General features: G+C 42.5%; 1 pseudogene across 1 annotated transcript; it reads right to left on the bottom strand.

Moving 5' to 3' along the window:
- Positions 1–439: 439 nt before the first annotated feature.
- LOC308634396 (ribosome biogenesis regulatory protein homolog) lies at positions 440–15,397 on the bottom strand (annotated as a pseudogene). Its single transcript has 3 exons — positions 14,405–15,397; positions 1,476–1,701; positions 440–859 (listed from the first exon to the last, which is right to left on the bottom strand). The product of its transcript is annotated as a ribosome biogenesis regulatory protein homolog (transcript).
- Positions 15,398–15,972: the final 575 nt, after the last annotated feature.

Raw genomic sequence — 15,972 nt, 5'->3', positions numbered from 1 at the left:
ATGGGTCCTGAGCCTGAGCTGGGATTGCTCTACTCTGCGCGCTGGGGTGGTTAGGGGGCCTGTGAAGGGCCACCGCCAAGGGGCCCGCCTCCCCCTGCCCACGCCGAGCCTAGGCGAGCCAGCACCGATGAGCCTTCTCCCCTCCGGCTTTAACTGGCCTGCGCCTGGCGACAGCTGGGAGCGCTGGACAATCAGGCAGCCAGAACCGGGAGAAGGAGCCTAAGGAGGCATTTAGAAGAAGTTAGTGGAGACCGAGGAAGTTCAGCGACTTGGGTCCAGGAGTACGGATTAGCAGGAGGTGGCGGCCCAGTAGGCACAGGGGCTTTCGACTACTAGCACAGAGCAGCCAGGTTAGCTGGCTGACACGGGGGCGTCGGGGCGAAGCGGGCGGATTCTGTGTTATTAACCAGGAGCTGCCTACTAAGCCAAGAGCAGCTAGCTAGCAGCGCGGCGCCCAGAGCAGCGGTGCCTGCGCCAAGTCCCGGCGCAGACTCAGGGCGCTGGCTTCCCAAGGCGAGCCCTGGCTTTGGGTCCTCTGGCCGGTGCATCCCCAGGAGAGCGAGGCAGGGCCGTGCTCTATTCCCTTTCCCCAGTGGGGCGCCGCGGCTGACTCTTTATTATTCTGCACGTCCAGCGCACCCTGCACTTTGGCCCACGCGCCTCTCCGCTCCTTTCCTGGCGCTTGGTGGCTGGGGCGGCAGCAATGGTAGCAACATAGCTGTTGGGGGTTGGGTGGGGTTCCGGGCGGTGCTGGCGTGGGGAGGAGCTCCCGAGCCCCTGTGCTAGACGCCCCGATGGTGGCTATGACTAGTGGTGGCGAGGGGACAGCAGGAGCAACGGCGGCAGCAGAGGCAGGAGTCTTAGAATGAGTAGCAATATCCAGGGGAACATCTCAGCCTAATCGCATCCTCCTTTTGTTAAAAAGTTGGTTCTTTTTACATGACAGTAGATTCTATTTGACATAATTATAAAAGCATGGGATATATCTTGTTCTAATTCAGCCCCCAGCACTTTTCCTTCCTCTTTCCTTCCCCACCCACTTCCCTCCCTCTATTGCTCTTTCTGCCATTTACCCATAGTTATTTTTAAAAAATATTATTTTTTGTGGGTGTGCAAGATGGTGAGATTCACTGTGGAATAGTCATATATGTACATAGAAAAGTTATGTCGGATTCACTCCACTGTCTTCTATTTTCTGTCCCATTTTCCTTCCCTTCATTCCCTTTTGTCTGCTCCACTGAACTTCTATCTCCCTCACCCACTTCTTCTTCCCTCTTCTCTTCCTCCTGGTCCTATTTCCACCAGCCCAAGATGGATGGTCTCGTTATCCAGGTGACCATGGAGGTGTTCTGCATTAGCTGGGGCCAAAGCATGCGGTGGGCTTTCCTGGCTTCCTCCATGGTGACTTACTTTCTTTCTTTTTTTCCCCTAGTGATAGCCTCTTGATCATGTTGCTCTGCCGGGCGCTCAAGTACTTGTGGACCTTTTGCTGCTTCTTCGGGGACAGGACAAAGGCCCACCCCTTGCGCCAGCTCCGCAGCTTCTCCCGGTGCACTGCTACCCACCTCCTCGCTCTGCAGGCCACAGTGCCGCCCTCCAACCATGCCTGCTTTCCCCTTGCCCTTGCCCCTCATCTCTTCTGTCTCTGCGCTGGCAACTGCTGCGCTCTGGGACTTGGACGATCCATTCTGTCCCTTGTTGCTAGGAGCCACAACCAAATAATATGATGCATGGCACTTTTTGGTTGTAAGGTGAAGCCAGCTAGCCATTGAGATGATATGATTATGTTAAGATTTACATTCATATGGAAATTGGACTCCTGCTGTTCACCTTGGCCTGCTACGGGACTCATGGGACTCCTGGAGAGTTCCCATTGGTTGGGGAAGGATAGTAGGAGGGAATTCCAGGGGAGGTCCCTGGCCCCCGGTTCCCATAGAGGTGCTCGTGGGTGGACCGGTTTTGGCTTGCCGGGGCATACAGAGTATTGGCGGCTTTTTCAAAAATAAAGTTTTGTTCCTGCTTGAGTGGCTCGTGATTCTGTGCCCAGCTAGACTGCGGCAATTGGTGGCCCAGATGGGGAACGCCTGAAACTTAGAGGTGAGTAAAATTGCTCGCCCCTGAGGGAAGGGGACAGAATGGGTGACCATTTCAAAAAACAATGTGTTCTTGTTTTGATTTATTTTGTTTTTATTTCAAGCTCCCTAGCCCTAGAATTTTCTCAGGCGAACTGGGAAAAATGGTTGGCTCAAGGTTTGAAGTTATTCAGCCCTGAGAAAGAGAAAATTGATACAACCATTCTCTGCTCCGTTTTTGTTTCATTCTGCTTCGGCTTTGTTTTATCCTATCTTATTGGGTTACATTACCTTTATAGTAGATTAGAATCTAGTAAAAAACAAACCGAAAAACTGTTAAGTAAATTGTTAGAGGTCCAAACTATGGTAGAAAAAATGCTAGGTCAAGCAAAAGAGAAGGTCTCTCAAGCTAGTCAGACAGAGGAAAATTTAAAGAAAGAAAGCTTAGAGGAAAAACAGCCATCAGGTGGAGAATTACAACAGGAGGGTGCTACTAACTCTGTTCTATCACCAGAGGGCGTAATTCAACCAACAGCTCCATCTACAGCTGAGCGGCCCTCAACTCCCGTAGTTGATGGATGGAATTCTGAGGCAGGACCCCAAAGATTAGCATGCCCTGTACTTGAGCAGGCAGGAGGGCAACAAATTCACCGTGCTTTAGATTTCAAAACAGTAAAGCAATTAAAGGAGGCTGTAACAACCTACGGTCCCCTAGCACCCTTTACCATAAGTATGGTCGAATCTGTTACCAGCTTGGACATGACACCAGCAGATTGGGCTAACATGTGTCGATCTGTGCTAAATGGAGGACAATATTTGTTATGGAAGGTTGCCAATGAGGAATTTTGCATGGAGACAGCTAGGTGAAATGCAGAAGCCGGTTACCCTCAAAGAAATCTAGATATGTTATTAGGAAAGGGACCTTATGAGGGTCAAAGACAACAAATTTAATATGATCTTGCCGTATACGCACAAATTGCTGTAGATGCAGTTAGGGCATGGAAAACTTTACAGGGGCATGGAGATTTACAAGGTCAATTATCTAAGGTAATACAAGGAACTAATGAACCTTACGCTGAATTTGTAGATAGGCTTATTCAGACAGCCTCTAGAATATTTGGAAATACAGAACAGGCAATGCCATTTATAAAACAACTGGCTTATGACCAAGCAAATCGTTGCTGCAGAGAGGTCATTAGACCATGGAGACATGAAGATTTAAACACATATATTAAATTATGTGGAGACATTAATGAACAAGGGCAAATCTTAGCAGCAGTACAACAGGCTTTAGATGCCAGGCCAAAAACATGCTATAATTGTAATCAAACAGGACATTTTAAAAGGAGTTGCCCCATAAGAGGAGGGTTTAACAAAACTAGGTATCAAAGGAATAGAATACCGGGTATTTGCCCATGATGCCATAGAGGGAAACATTGGGCTAATGATGCCGTTCTCAAACCACCATACAGGGTATTCCGTTATCAAAAAATGGACAAGGACCAAGTGTTTACCCACGATATTGTGGAGAAAGGTATCAGGCTCCATTGCCAAAAAACGGACTAGAGGGCCCAATGCCCCGGGGCCCAAAACCACAAATATACGGGGCAATGGAGGAACCCAGCAGCACCATCAAGGTAGTGCCCAGGACGCATTATCCATTAAATCCCTCATCAGACAAACTAGAGGGAGCACAAGGTTGGACATCTGCGCCTCTGCCAGAGCAGTACTAACTCCAGAGATGGGAGTTCAAATCATTCCCACAGGAGTAAAAGGACCTCTTCCCCAGGGAACAGTAGGCTTATTATTGGGACGCAGTTCTTCTACACTAAAAGGACTTATGATAAGTCCTGGGGTAATTGATCCCGATTATGAGGGTGAAATAAAAATTATAGCTAGTTCTCCAAGAGGTATACCAGTAATTTCACCAGGAGATAGAATAGCACAGTTATTAATAATACCCAGCCTGCATGATAAATTTTCCAGTTGTAATGTAGAAAGAGGTTCCAAGGGATTAGGCTCCACAGGTGTAGATTGGGCTATGCTGTCTTTAAATTTAGATTCTCGCCCAATGCTAAAATTAAATATTCAAGGACATGACTTTAATGGGCTGTTGGACACAGGTGCTGACCTCAGCATCATATCTCGTCAAGAATGGCCAAAACATTGGCCATTACAACAAGCCACTTAAACGCTTCGAGGCCTAGGAGTGGCAACAAATCCCCATAGAAGTGCTATGGTATTAGATTGGAGGGATCCTGAAGGATGTGAAGGAACTATACAGCCCTATGTATTGGATCATCTTCCCGTAAATTTATGGAGACGAGATGTCCTAGATCAATTAGGATTGACATTAACAAATAACATCAATCCTAACGCGCCCACTACTAGGGCCAAACAAGGCTTTAGGAAAGAAAAAAGATTAAGAGAACAAGAACAAGGTATGACAGCACCAATTCAAATAGATCAAGAAATAAATAGACATGGATTGGGTTTTCAGAAAGGGCCACTGAGACAATCAAAATGACTTGGAAATCAGAAAGACCAGTGTGGGTTCCTCAGTGGCCCCTGACTAAAGAAAAGATACAAGTAGCCCATGACTTGGTCAGACAACAATTAGCGGAAGGACATATACAACCTTCCGTATCCCCCCATAATACTCCCATTTTTGTCATTAAAAAGAAATCTGGTAAATGGAGATTATTACAAGATTTAAGAGCCATTAATGATGAGATGGTTATTATGGGACCTGCTCAATCAGGGATTCCCCAATTGTCTGCTTTACCAAAAACCTGGCATGTTTTAGCTATAGATATTAAAGATTGTTTCTTTTCAATTCCAATTCATCCCAAGGATAGTCCACATTTTGCATTTACTATCCCTGCACTGAATCATGAAGGTCCTGATCAGAGATATGAATGGAAAGTACTCCCTCAAGGGATGGCTAACCGCCCAACTATGTGTCAAATTTATGTTAATAAAGCAATCCAGCCACTTAGAAATCAAAATCCTGAACTACAAGTATTTCACTATATGGATGATGTGTTATTGGCACATAAAGATAAAAACACATTGCTAGAATGTTATGCCACACTTACAAACTTATTGAAAAATTATAATCTAGAGATAGCAATAGATAAAGTACAATTAAATCTTCCAATTAATTATTTAGGAGTTCTATTATCCTCAACCATGGTCCGTCCACCAAAAATTCAAATACAAGTAGATCAACTCAAATCACTTAATGACTTTCAAAAGTTATTGGGAGACATAAATTGGATAAGGCCTTATCTAGGCATACCAACAGGAGAGTTGGGACCTTTATTTGATATTCTAAAAGGTCCATCAGATCCAAATTCACCCCACATGTTAACGCCTGAAGCAAGAAAAGCATTAAAAATCATTGAGACATATATGGAAAATATGCATTTGGATAGAATTGATATAAGTTTGCCTTTATTATTTATTGTACTACCAACAAAAAATATTCCTACAGGAGTATTTTGGCAAGAAGGTCCATTATTGTGGATACATTTATCTTATTCTCCTAACACTATTCTTACTAGATATCCTGAGGCTGTAGGACAATTAATACTCAAAGGAATAAAAGCAGCAAAGGGAGTGTTTGGGATTTCTCCCAATAAAATTATTACTCCATATATTATGGATCAAATTGATGAGTTAGCTAATGAGTTAAATACTTGGGCAATAATCATGTGTAAAACTAGTGTTTCATTTGATAATCACTTACCATCTAATCCTCTGTTGTCTTTTTGGTCTAAGCAACCTGTAGTTTTTCCAAAAATGACAAGAAAAACCCCTATCATAAATGCTCCAAATATATTCACTGATGGGTCAAACAATGGTACAGCAGCAGTAGTTACTCCTGATCAAACTTTTACATTTTTAGTACCCAAACAATCAGCTCAAAAGGTAGAGCTTAATGCAGTATTACAAGCTTTTATTATGTTTAAAGATTCTGTATTTAATTTATTTTCTGATAGTCAGTATGTAGTTAATGCTATAGTATCCCTTGAAGATGCTGGTAGGATTTCACCTTCTTCTACTGTTTTCTCTTTGTTTTCCGCTATACAAAGTCTAATCTGGGACAGAAAAGATCCATTCTTTATAGGTCATATCAGGGCACATACAGGATTACCTGGAGCCCTTAGTATGGGCAATGAACTAGCAGATAAATCTACACATGACATACATATTTTCTCCACAATAGAAGAAGCTATAAATTTTCATAAAAGGTTCCATGTCAATGCTAATACTTTACAAAAGCGTTTTAAAATAACTAAAGAACAAGCCAGACATATAATAAAACAATGTCAAAATTGTGAGACATTTTTACCACAAGTTAATCTTGGAGTCAATCCTAGAGGACTGATACCTAACCATATTTGGCAGATGGACGTCACACACTTGCCAGAATTTGGAAAATTAAAATATTTACATGTTACAGTTGATACTTCTTCCAGATTTTTCATGGGCTCCCTTCATGCCAGAGAAAAACTAAAGATGTTATAGCTCATTGCTTACAAAATTTTGCCACTGTGGGCGTTCCAAAACAGTTAAAAACAGACAATGGTCCTGGTTATACTTCTACCTCTTTTAAACAATTTTGCTCATCATTTGGCATTACTCACATAACAGGAATTCCATACAATCCACAAGGACAAGGCATAGTTGAAAGAGCTCATCAAACTATTAAAATGTACTTATTAAAACAAAAAGAGGGAATTGGAAAGGGGTATATATCCCCCAAAGATAAACTTAAAATAACCCTTTTTACTCTAAACTTTTTAAATTTGGATTCATCGGGACTTAGTGCTGCGGAAAGACATTTGTATCCAAAAAATGTACATAAGCCTAAGGTACTTTGGAAAGATATTCTAACAGGACAATGGAAAGGTCCAGATCCAGTGATAGTCTGGAGTCGGGGCTCTGTCTGTGTTTTTCCACAGGAGGAACAGCAGCCAATTTGGATTCCAGAGAGATTAACCAAAACAATTTCTACAGAAAAAGAAGATGATTTGACTCAAATCCATAACAGCTGATATCCAGAACTCCAGCTTGGCTATTCTTACATCTGCGACAGTGATCAACCAGGATGCTTTTTTCAATATCTATTTTATTATTGCTTTTTCCCACATCATAAAGTTCCATTTTATTTTTGAACTCATACAGACATAAATTAATGTTTTTCTGATCAGTTTTAATTTTTGACTGTAGAGTTTTTAAACATTGCAATGGAGATTTCACTAGGTAAATCTACAAGGCCTTTACTATTGTCTTATATGTTGTATGTTACGTGTGCACATTTCTGTTTTATGTTGTATGTCTGTATGTGCGTATGTCCATATATGAGGAGCGCTCATAAAAATATGGATCCCCAATTTTTTTTATTATTCACGTGATTTTAATGGTTTAATTTAATTTGGGTAAACAGCTTTTGAAAACTGTTTTAATATGTGTACAAATAAGCAGGTTAACAGATCTGTTTGTTTACTTTTACCTTTCCTTTTCATTATATTTAATATTTCTGTTCAGGATAATGTAAATTGTTCTAAAAATTGTTTTCTTAATACCTGTTGAAATGTTACATTTTTTTCTTTTCTTAACATCATTGTCAATCCCTATTTTCATCCCAGTGCCGGTGAAGACAAAGATGAAACCAAACTACAACTTCTTCAATAATTATCACAACAAACTGTATAAACTGATGCATCAATGAATAATAACTCAACAAGTAATGCTCAATCACTGAGTCGATTTATTTTGGGAGGAAATGGATATATTGATAGATTCTTCCACTTTGAACTGCTTACAAAACTTGCCTGGACTATGTATCACTTGTATGCATTGTGCTCTATCTGTTGATGTAGCGAATTATGGTAGTGCTGGCGTATCTTTGCTGTAGTGTCACCAGTGATGCAATTTTTCCTAAAGAGCCGTCTATTGACTTGATGTCGTGGCATTTCTGTATCCTCCTCCCTTCTACTAGTGATGGTCTAATGTGGGGGCCAACTGAGGTGAGGCAAAGAACCTCACCCCCCCACCGGCACCAAGGCCAAATTTGGGGGCCAACAGAGGTGAGGCAAAGAACCTCACCCCCCCACTGGTGCATAGGCCTATCCACAGGTATGGCTATATACTGGACCGGTTATCAGTGACGGGTATGATTCAGTTGCAGTGGTATCAACCTAAGACAGGAGGCTGACGCCTAGAGGTCAGTTTTCCGATGACGGGTAAGAACCATATATTGAATTGGACATACCTAACAGGCATGGTCCCTAGCCACATTGCCTGTTGCTTAATTAAACAGAAGGGGGCAGATGCTAGGAGCCACAAGCAAATAATATGATGCATGGCACTTTCGGTTGTAAGGTGAAGCCAGCTAGCCATTGAGATGATATGATTATGTTAAGATTTACATTCATATGGAAATTGGACTCCTGCTGTTCACCTTGGCCTGCTATGGGACTCATGTTACAGGACTCCTGGAGAGTTCCCATTGGTTGGGGAAGGATATAGTAGGAGGGAATTCTGGGGGAGGTCTGGGCCCCCCGGTTCTGGTAGACGCGCGCGTGGGTGGACCGGTTTTGGCTTGCCTGCGGGCACGGAGTATTGGCGGCTTTTTCAAAAATAAAATTTTGTTACTGCTTGAGTGGCTCGTGATTCTGTGCCCAGCTAGACTGGGGCACCTTGTTTCTTATAAGGGTGCTGGCACCTGCAGCTTGGGCTGGAGTAGGGGTATGTGACTTTCAGACGCAGTGATGCGGGGTGAGAGAGGCAGCCCTGTGGGAGGCAGGAAGCGGGACAGTTGGGTTGGGTTCCGTCTCTCTCATCTACAGCGGGGGCGGCTACTCATGGTGGGCAGTGCGAGCACAGCCGCATGCAATTCAGGATCCCGCTGCGGAGATGAATTCCTGAAGTGGGTTCATAACCCACTTCAATCTAATGTATGAAATATGATATGTCAAGAGCTTTGTAATGTTGTGAACAACCAATAAAAAAAAAAAGAAAGTAGGTATCTAGGCAAGGGGGTAACTCTTGTACCTGGGAATCCCGGGGGGCGGGGGACATGGCCAGAGAAAGCTGGGTACCTGGAGGGGGCAGCAAAAGTTGGGAACTCATCCCAGAACTGGAGACAACCCATAGGGCTGGCACTTTAGGAATGTGGTGAAGTAGTAAATCTGATGACACCCCACGCTCCAGTCTTTAGATTTTCCTATAGAGCATACCCACCCCCACATTCTTGGGCTGCCTCTGTGCTCTTGCCTCCAGACCATGCACTGTAGGTTCCCAGAAATGCCCCCGCAGCCCAGAGCTGGAGCTCTAGGGCCGCTTTCCTGAGAGAGTCCGGAGGCTGTGGTTTTTCATGGTGTCCCTTCCCATGCTTGGAGGTTGGCTTATGCCATTCCTGGTACAGGCACCCACCTGCACCAGGGCTTATCGATATCTTGGCTGTATAGTAGCTAGGATGATCACCTGGTCCATGGCCAATCCCTGTTGTGGCTGTGTCCCTGGAAGTGACCCATGACAATGTTTGTTAGAAAACTGCAGATTAGAGAACTGGGGAAAAAGAGACTTTTTAGTAATTACCATCCTAGATGACTTAACAACCCTTACATTTTTGGAGGGAGGGAACATCTAGGGGAACTGTGCAGAATAGACATACACCTTGGTCTGTAAACATTCACACCTTTCCTAGTAAAGTTAATCCAAGGACTCCTCAAACTTCACATGACACAACTCTTAGCAGCCTCCTGGCTGTTAAGGGTAGAGGGAGAAGGCTGTCCATACAAAACAAGGGTGATCCCAAGCACTCTCTCTGGTCATTAATTATAGATCATGTTGTATGGAGCTCAGCTCTGTTTTGTGGCAGCCCATTAGTGTTTTGGAAAATGTTGGCAGCCTGGATGAGGCCACAACTTTGAAGAAGTACTTTTTGTCTTTCTTTCCTTGTGTGTAAAATAGGAGAGTTGAAATTGGTGAGCTCTGCTGTCCCTTCCCACTCCGGGATTCCATGTTTGGAAGATCTGTCTAGTGATGAGAGAGGCATGTTAAAGTCACCCAGTATTACTGTGTTATGATCTATGTGATTCTTGAAATAGAGAAGGGTTTGTTTGATTATGAAGATGCTCCATTGTTTGGGGCATAAATATTTATGGTTGTTATTTCTAGTTGTTGTATGATTCCTTTAAATGGTGTGCAATATCTGTCTTTGTCCCTTCTGATTAACTTTGGTTTGAAATCCACTTTATCTGATATGAGGATAGAAACCCTGCTTGTTGATGAGATCCATGTGAATGATGTTTTTTCCCTTCAGTTACCTTCGTTTGTGGATGTCTTTGCCTATGAGGTGAATCTTTTGGAGATAGCATATTGTTGGGGCTTGTTTTTTAATCCAATCTGCCAGTCTATGTCTTTTGATTTATAAGTTTAGGCCATTTACATTCAATGTTATTATTGAGAAGTGATTTTTAATTCCTGTAATTTTGATTTATTTCTGGTTTTTAATTTGTATTGGTTTCTCCTTTGATTGACTATTCTTGTAGTGTAGTTCATCCCTTTGCTGGTTTTCAGTTTTATTTTTTATTTCTTCTTTATGAAATAGTTTATTAATAGTGTTTTATAGTTCAGGTTTTCTAGATGTGAATTCTTTTAACTTTTGTTTATTGTGGAAGGTTTTTATTTCATTGTCAATTCTGAAGCTTAATTTTTCTGGGTATAGTATTCTTGGCTGGTGTCTACTTTCTTTCAAAGCTTGGTATGTATTATTCTAGGAGCTCCTGGCATTGAGAGTCTGGATTGAGAAATCCTGCAGCTGAGATCTGGATTGGTTTCCCTCTAAATGTTTCTCATCAGTTCTCTTGATTCCCTTTTTCTCTTCCACTAACAGCCAATTTCTATTGTTCTTTCAGTTTTGTTCACTCCTCCTCCCTCATAATCTTCACATCTTACATCATTTCAGTTCTCTCCCTGTCCAATATTTGAAATTGTAAACCCTCTTGCAAACTTACTATTTTTATTGTGGGCAATAACCAATCATATAATTTTTGTTTATTGTGACAATTAACATTGTCGTGTAATAGCAGGAACTATTTGGGTTAATGTTAAAATTCTGTACTTGTTCTGTATGTTAGTCATTTTCATAATAATGTGCCTTGGTGTGGGTGGGTCTGTTGCAATTTGGTTTTCCATTTTATTCTTAAGGTTTGGGGAATTTTCTGATATTATATCACTAAAAAGTTTGTGCATTCCTTTGGAAGGCTCCTCTGAGCCTTCATACTTTTAATAAATCTTAAATTTGTTTTTTTTTCATGTTATACCCTATTTCTTAGAAGTTCTGTTCATGGTCTTTTTTAATATCTTTTCTCCATGGTCAACTTTATTTTCAAGATTATACATTTTTGTCTTCATTGCCTGAAACTCTCTCTTCCAAGTGGTCTTTCTTTTGGTTGTGCTTTATATTGAATTTTTAATTTATTTTATGGATTCCATCATTTTGAGGATTTTGAGGATTTTTGCTTGATTTTTTTTCAGAATCTCTTTCTCTTTATTGAAGTGATCTTTTAGTGTATTTTCTCTCTGATTTCACTCCTTACATCGTCTGTTCCCTCGCATATCAGTTTAACTATGTACATTCTAATCTTCTTCTCTGACATTTCTTCCACTGCAGTCATGATGGATTCTGTTAATGAAGTATCTTGGTTTCTTAGGGGCAATGTGTTTCCTTGTTTTTTCATGTTGTTTGTGTGTCTCCCCATCTATCGGTATGGATCTGAAGCAGTGGAGTTTCTATCCTGTGGACTTATAGTGTCCTTGAAGGTTTCTAGTACCTCATCATTTAGGGGGAAACAAATTATAACAACAACCAATGCAAACAATATACTACATTAACCCAAATAGTTCCTGCTATTAAACTACAGTGTTAATTGTCACAATAAACAAAAATTATGTGATATAAAAGTAAACCCATTGGTAAACTTTGATACTTGGTTAAACTTTAAATCCAGATCTCATCTGTGTGCATGAGAATGAGAAAGACTGTCTCACACTTGTTTCTCCCTCTGCAGCATAGGGGCTGGGCTGGAGTCTCCTTTTTTTTTTTTTTTAAGATTTGGCTAATGATTATGTGAAATGTGGTTTAACTGAGAACTCTGCCTTTTCAAATTCAGAGAAAATGTCCCAATATCTGAAGGGGGAACATCACACGAGGGAAGAGAACTTGAGGCTGCAGAGGGAAATGGAGAGAAGAGAAGCCCTCTGTTGACAGGTCTCGAAGGCCAGGTCCAGCTTAAAAATGGATGAGAAGAGGTGTGTTCATGTGCTATGAGTCTTGCAAAAATATGAAAACAAAAACAAACAAAAAACAGGCTTCAAGAGAACTGTCTTTGCACAATATTAGATATGGTGCCAGAGATGGCTTTACCACATATCAAATTTTCTGTGGTGATGAATGCCACCATGTTAAAATAGGTGCTCAGATTGGGATGAATGCAGGTGGTTGTCCACTTTCCTTAAACAAAAAGAAGACAGAAAATTGCCATGATTTCATGGGAGAAGAAATGGAAGCTGAGCTTTCATTTGTTATTGACTTAGTCTAATTCTGTGTTAAATCTATTTAAAGCATGGAGGTGTCAAATTCCTATGAAAGGTTAAGCAAGCTATGGGGCCGTCTGAGGAGATCATTGCAGCCAGAGGCTGAAAGAGCCAGCAGGAGACAGGTAGAGGTTATCGATGTCCCAAGGACTTGCCTCAACACATTCAATAACTTTTGCAGCTACTTAAAAAAAATAACACTAATGCCTTGTGTTCGTCTGCTCAAGCCTATGTGTGGACCTCTCCGCACCACTATTAGTGAGCTGAACTGAGGATATCCATGGGTTAACCAGAGGATTCTCAGCATTTGTCCCTCATCACCCCCCTCTTGCAGAAATTACGGTGCCCTGGCCTTACACAGAACATGTGTCAGGATGAGAGGTGAGTCTGAGCTCCTTGGGGGGGTCCTCCAACTGCACGGGGCTGCCAGTGTGTGAGACTAGGGTCTACTAGTAGCACTGTCTGTTGATGTCAGACATGTCTGAAATCAAGCAATATTAGCACACCCACACTCTCTTCCTATTATGGAATAGATCCTGGGGTCTGACAAGTTTTTGATCAGTTTGCTGTGGAGTTTCAAGAAAAATGTAAGATTTTTCTGTAATGGAAGTCTATAAATGAGAAGAAAATTATAAAAACAGAATAGTAGGTTATCCTATTTAAAATATCTTGTCTGCATGCTTCCTCATTTGAAAATAATAAACATTATTCTTTCTCAAAAGTTTGTATTACAAAACTGTCATCCTTAATTCTAAATTTCACTGATCTATTTCTGACAGTTTCCCATTTTCTCTAAAAATCCTCTGAGAATCATTTGACTAAAAATGTCAGCCAGAACACTAAACAGCCTTTTTTTTCCCTTAGATACAGACACATATTTTTTTTTTTAAACTTAGGGTTTTTTTTAATATTTATTTTTTAGTTGTAGTTGGACACACTTTTATTTCACTTATTTATTTTTATGTGGTGCTGAGGATGGAACCCAGGGTCTTGCATGTGTGGGGCAAGTGCTCTATCGCTGAGCCATAGTCTCAGCCCCATACACATTTTTATTAAATAACTTTTACAACAGTTTCTTTAAACTGACTTAGGAAAATGTCTGCTTTCCTCTCCCCTCCCAGATCTGATGAGCACAAAATCTTGTTACAAAAATAACAAATAATGAACTATATAAATTAATCTACCATAAGCCTCTAAAATAATCGGCTCTCCCTCACTGCATGATCCAAAGGCAAAATTACCAAATTATTTTCCTAATTCTTATGTCCTCAAATATACCCTTCATCACCAGCTAAAGTTTTGTTTGTGGGAAAAGCGTTAATCTGTGAGGTCAAACACTTACATATTCTATTGAGGGGAGGACAACTCTGTCCCTTCAACCTCAAGCTCAATGAAAACAGTCATCCCCCTCTTTCTGCACCTGGCCCTGCAACTGTACTTAAAACTTCACATCTAGCATACACTTCTTCCTTTTTGGGGGGTGGAAGATGGGAGTACCAGGGATTGAGCCACATCCCCAGCCTTATTTTTGTATGTTATTTAGAGACAGGGTCTCTCACTGAGTTGCTTAGGGCCTCGCTAAGTTGTTGAGGCTAGCTTTGAACTTGCGATCCTCCTGTCTCAGCCTCCCAAGCCCTTAGGGTTTCAGGCGTGCACCACCATGTCAGCCAATTCTTTCTTTACAGAACAGGTCCAAGGGTGAAGTGTTACTTCCTCACTTTCCTCCTTGATGCTGTTCCCCTTTTCTCTTGCCACCCAAGCGCCCAGAAATCTTGTCCCCCAGCTTTCTTTCCTCTTCCCTTTTGACTGGGGGGCTGCCTTTCCTCTTGACTCCAGGACCCTGCCGGCTCCCTTTTCTCTTGCTCCTCTGACTAATTGTCCTCCTCTTGGTCCTCTTCTCTCATCTGCTTGTTGGTGGCCCTTGTCACATCCAGCTGAGGCTTTTGGCTGTTTATGACTCGAAGTAGCTCCAACTGGTTATTTTCTCTGCTGCATAGTCCCCCCAAAGGGGCTGAAATTTTCTTGCCTGAACCCGGGAGCCTTCTCTTTGGGGAGGGGCTCCTAGGAGAACCCCAGAGAGGCAGTGGAGATAGTGCATGGCGCTGCTCAGCTCCTCCTTACTCTGGGGTCCGGTAGATGCGTGCTGGCCCATGCTTGTTCTTGGCCACACATTCCTTCTTGGCCTGAATCCACTTTGTGAACTGGTCTTCTAAGGGGTTGGTGCCACCGGGAACCTCCATCAGCCATCCCTTGGTATCATCCCAGGCGCGTTTGCAGCCCCCGCGCTGCCGCCACTGGCCACCCACCCCGTCCCACACCAGATTGGTTTTCTTCTTGGGATGGATGCCCTTAAGGAGTGCAAGCTGCTGCCAGGGTGTAAGCGGTCCTAGCCTTGGAAGCGGTTTCTCACGTGGCAGGTGTGTGGTGGGCTTGGGCAGCCTGGCCACCAGCTCCTCTTCCACACTGTTGGTGGGCAGCTGCCACAGCTGGTTGGTGAGCAGTTGGGTATTGTCCCAGGCCAGGGCCCGAAGCTCTGCCTCCTGTGTGGGTCCCACCTGCAGCAGCACAGTAGTTGGGGCCTGGTCCAAAGCCAGCAGGTTGCCCAGGTCAAACTCCAGCTCCAGCTCCTGGTGCACGGTGATGCGTTGCCACTTCTCTGTCTCGTGTTGCTCAGCCTTTGCCAGCAGCGCCTTCATGCTGTGGCCCTCCATGGCTCTGGCTAGGTCCTCTGGCTTTGAGGCTAATAGTTGAAGTTACTTTTCTTCAGAGTGGGGTCCCCAGTCTCAGCTACTCAACCACGTGTGGATGCCCAGATGCTCTAAACAGCCTATTAACTACTTTATTAACCACCTTAAGACCCGGGATAGACCATGTGTTACCTATATTGTACCCTGTACCAATTCTGAATAAGACATACTCTAGGAATAATTTCTTCTGACCTGGTGACAATACTGAAGTGTTGTTGTTTTGGTTTTTTTTTTTTTTTTTTTTTTTTTTTTTTTAGAACTGGTATTCACTCCAGAAGATTGACTTTACATTTTGTAGGTCAGCTATCCCAGACAGAGTAACAGCTGCCCAATAAGTACTTTTCTGCCTACTAGGAATGATGACATTACGTTTGGGAGAAAGAAAATAATCTGGCCCTTAAGACCACAAGAGTTGGTTTTGGTTGCCTACCTGGATGTAGAATACAAAGAAAGGTCCCACCTGGTGTCACCATGTTGAGCCACTCTTAAGAGAATAGGAAGAACTAGTGGCAGATGCGTAGTTGAAGTACTTGTGAAAT

The sequence above is a fragment of the Spermophilus citellus genome (assembly GCF_964194105.1).
Source record: "Spermophilus citellus genome assembly, chromosome: 15".
Taxonomy (NCBI): domain Eukaryota; kingdom Metazoa; phylum Chordata; class Mammalia; order Rodentia; family Sciuridae; genus Spermophilus; species Spermophilus citellus.
Note: the sequence above shows the minus strand (reverse complement) of the source record. Positions and strands in the feature narration are given on the sequence as shown.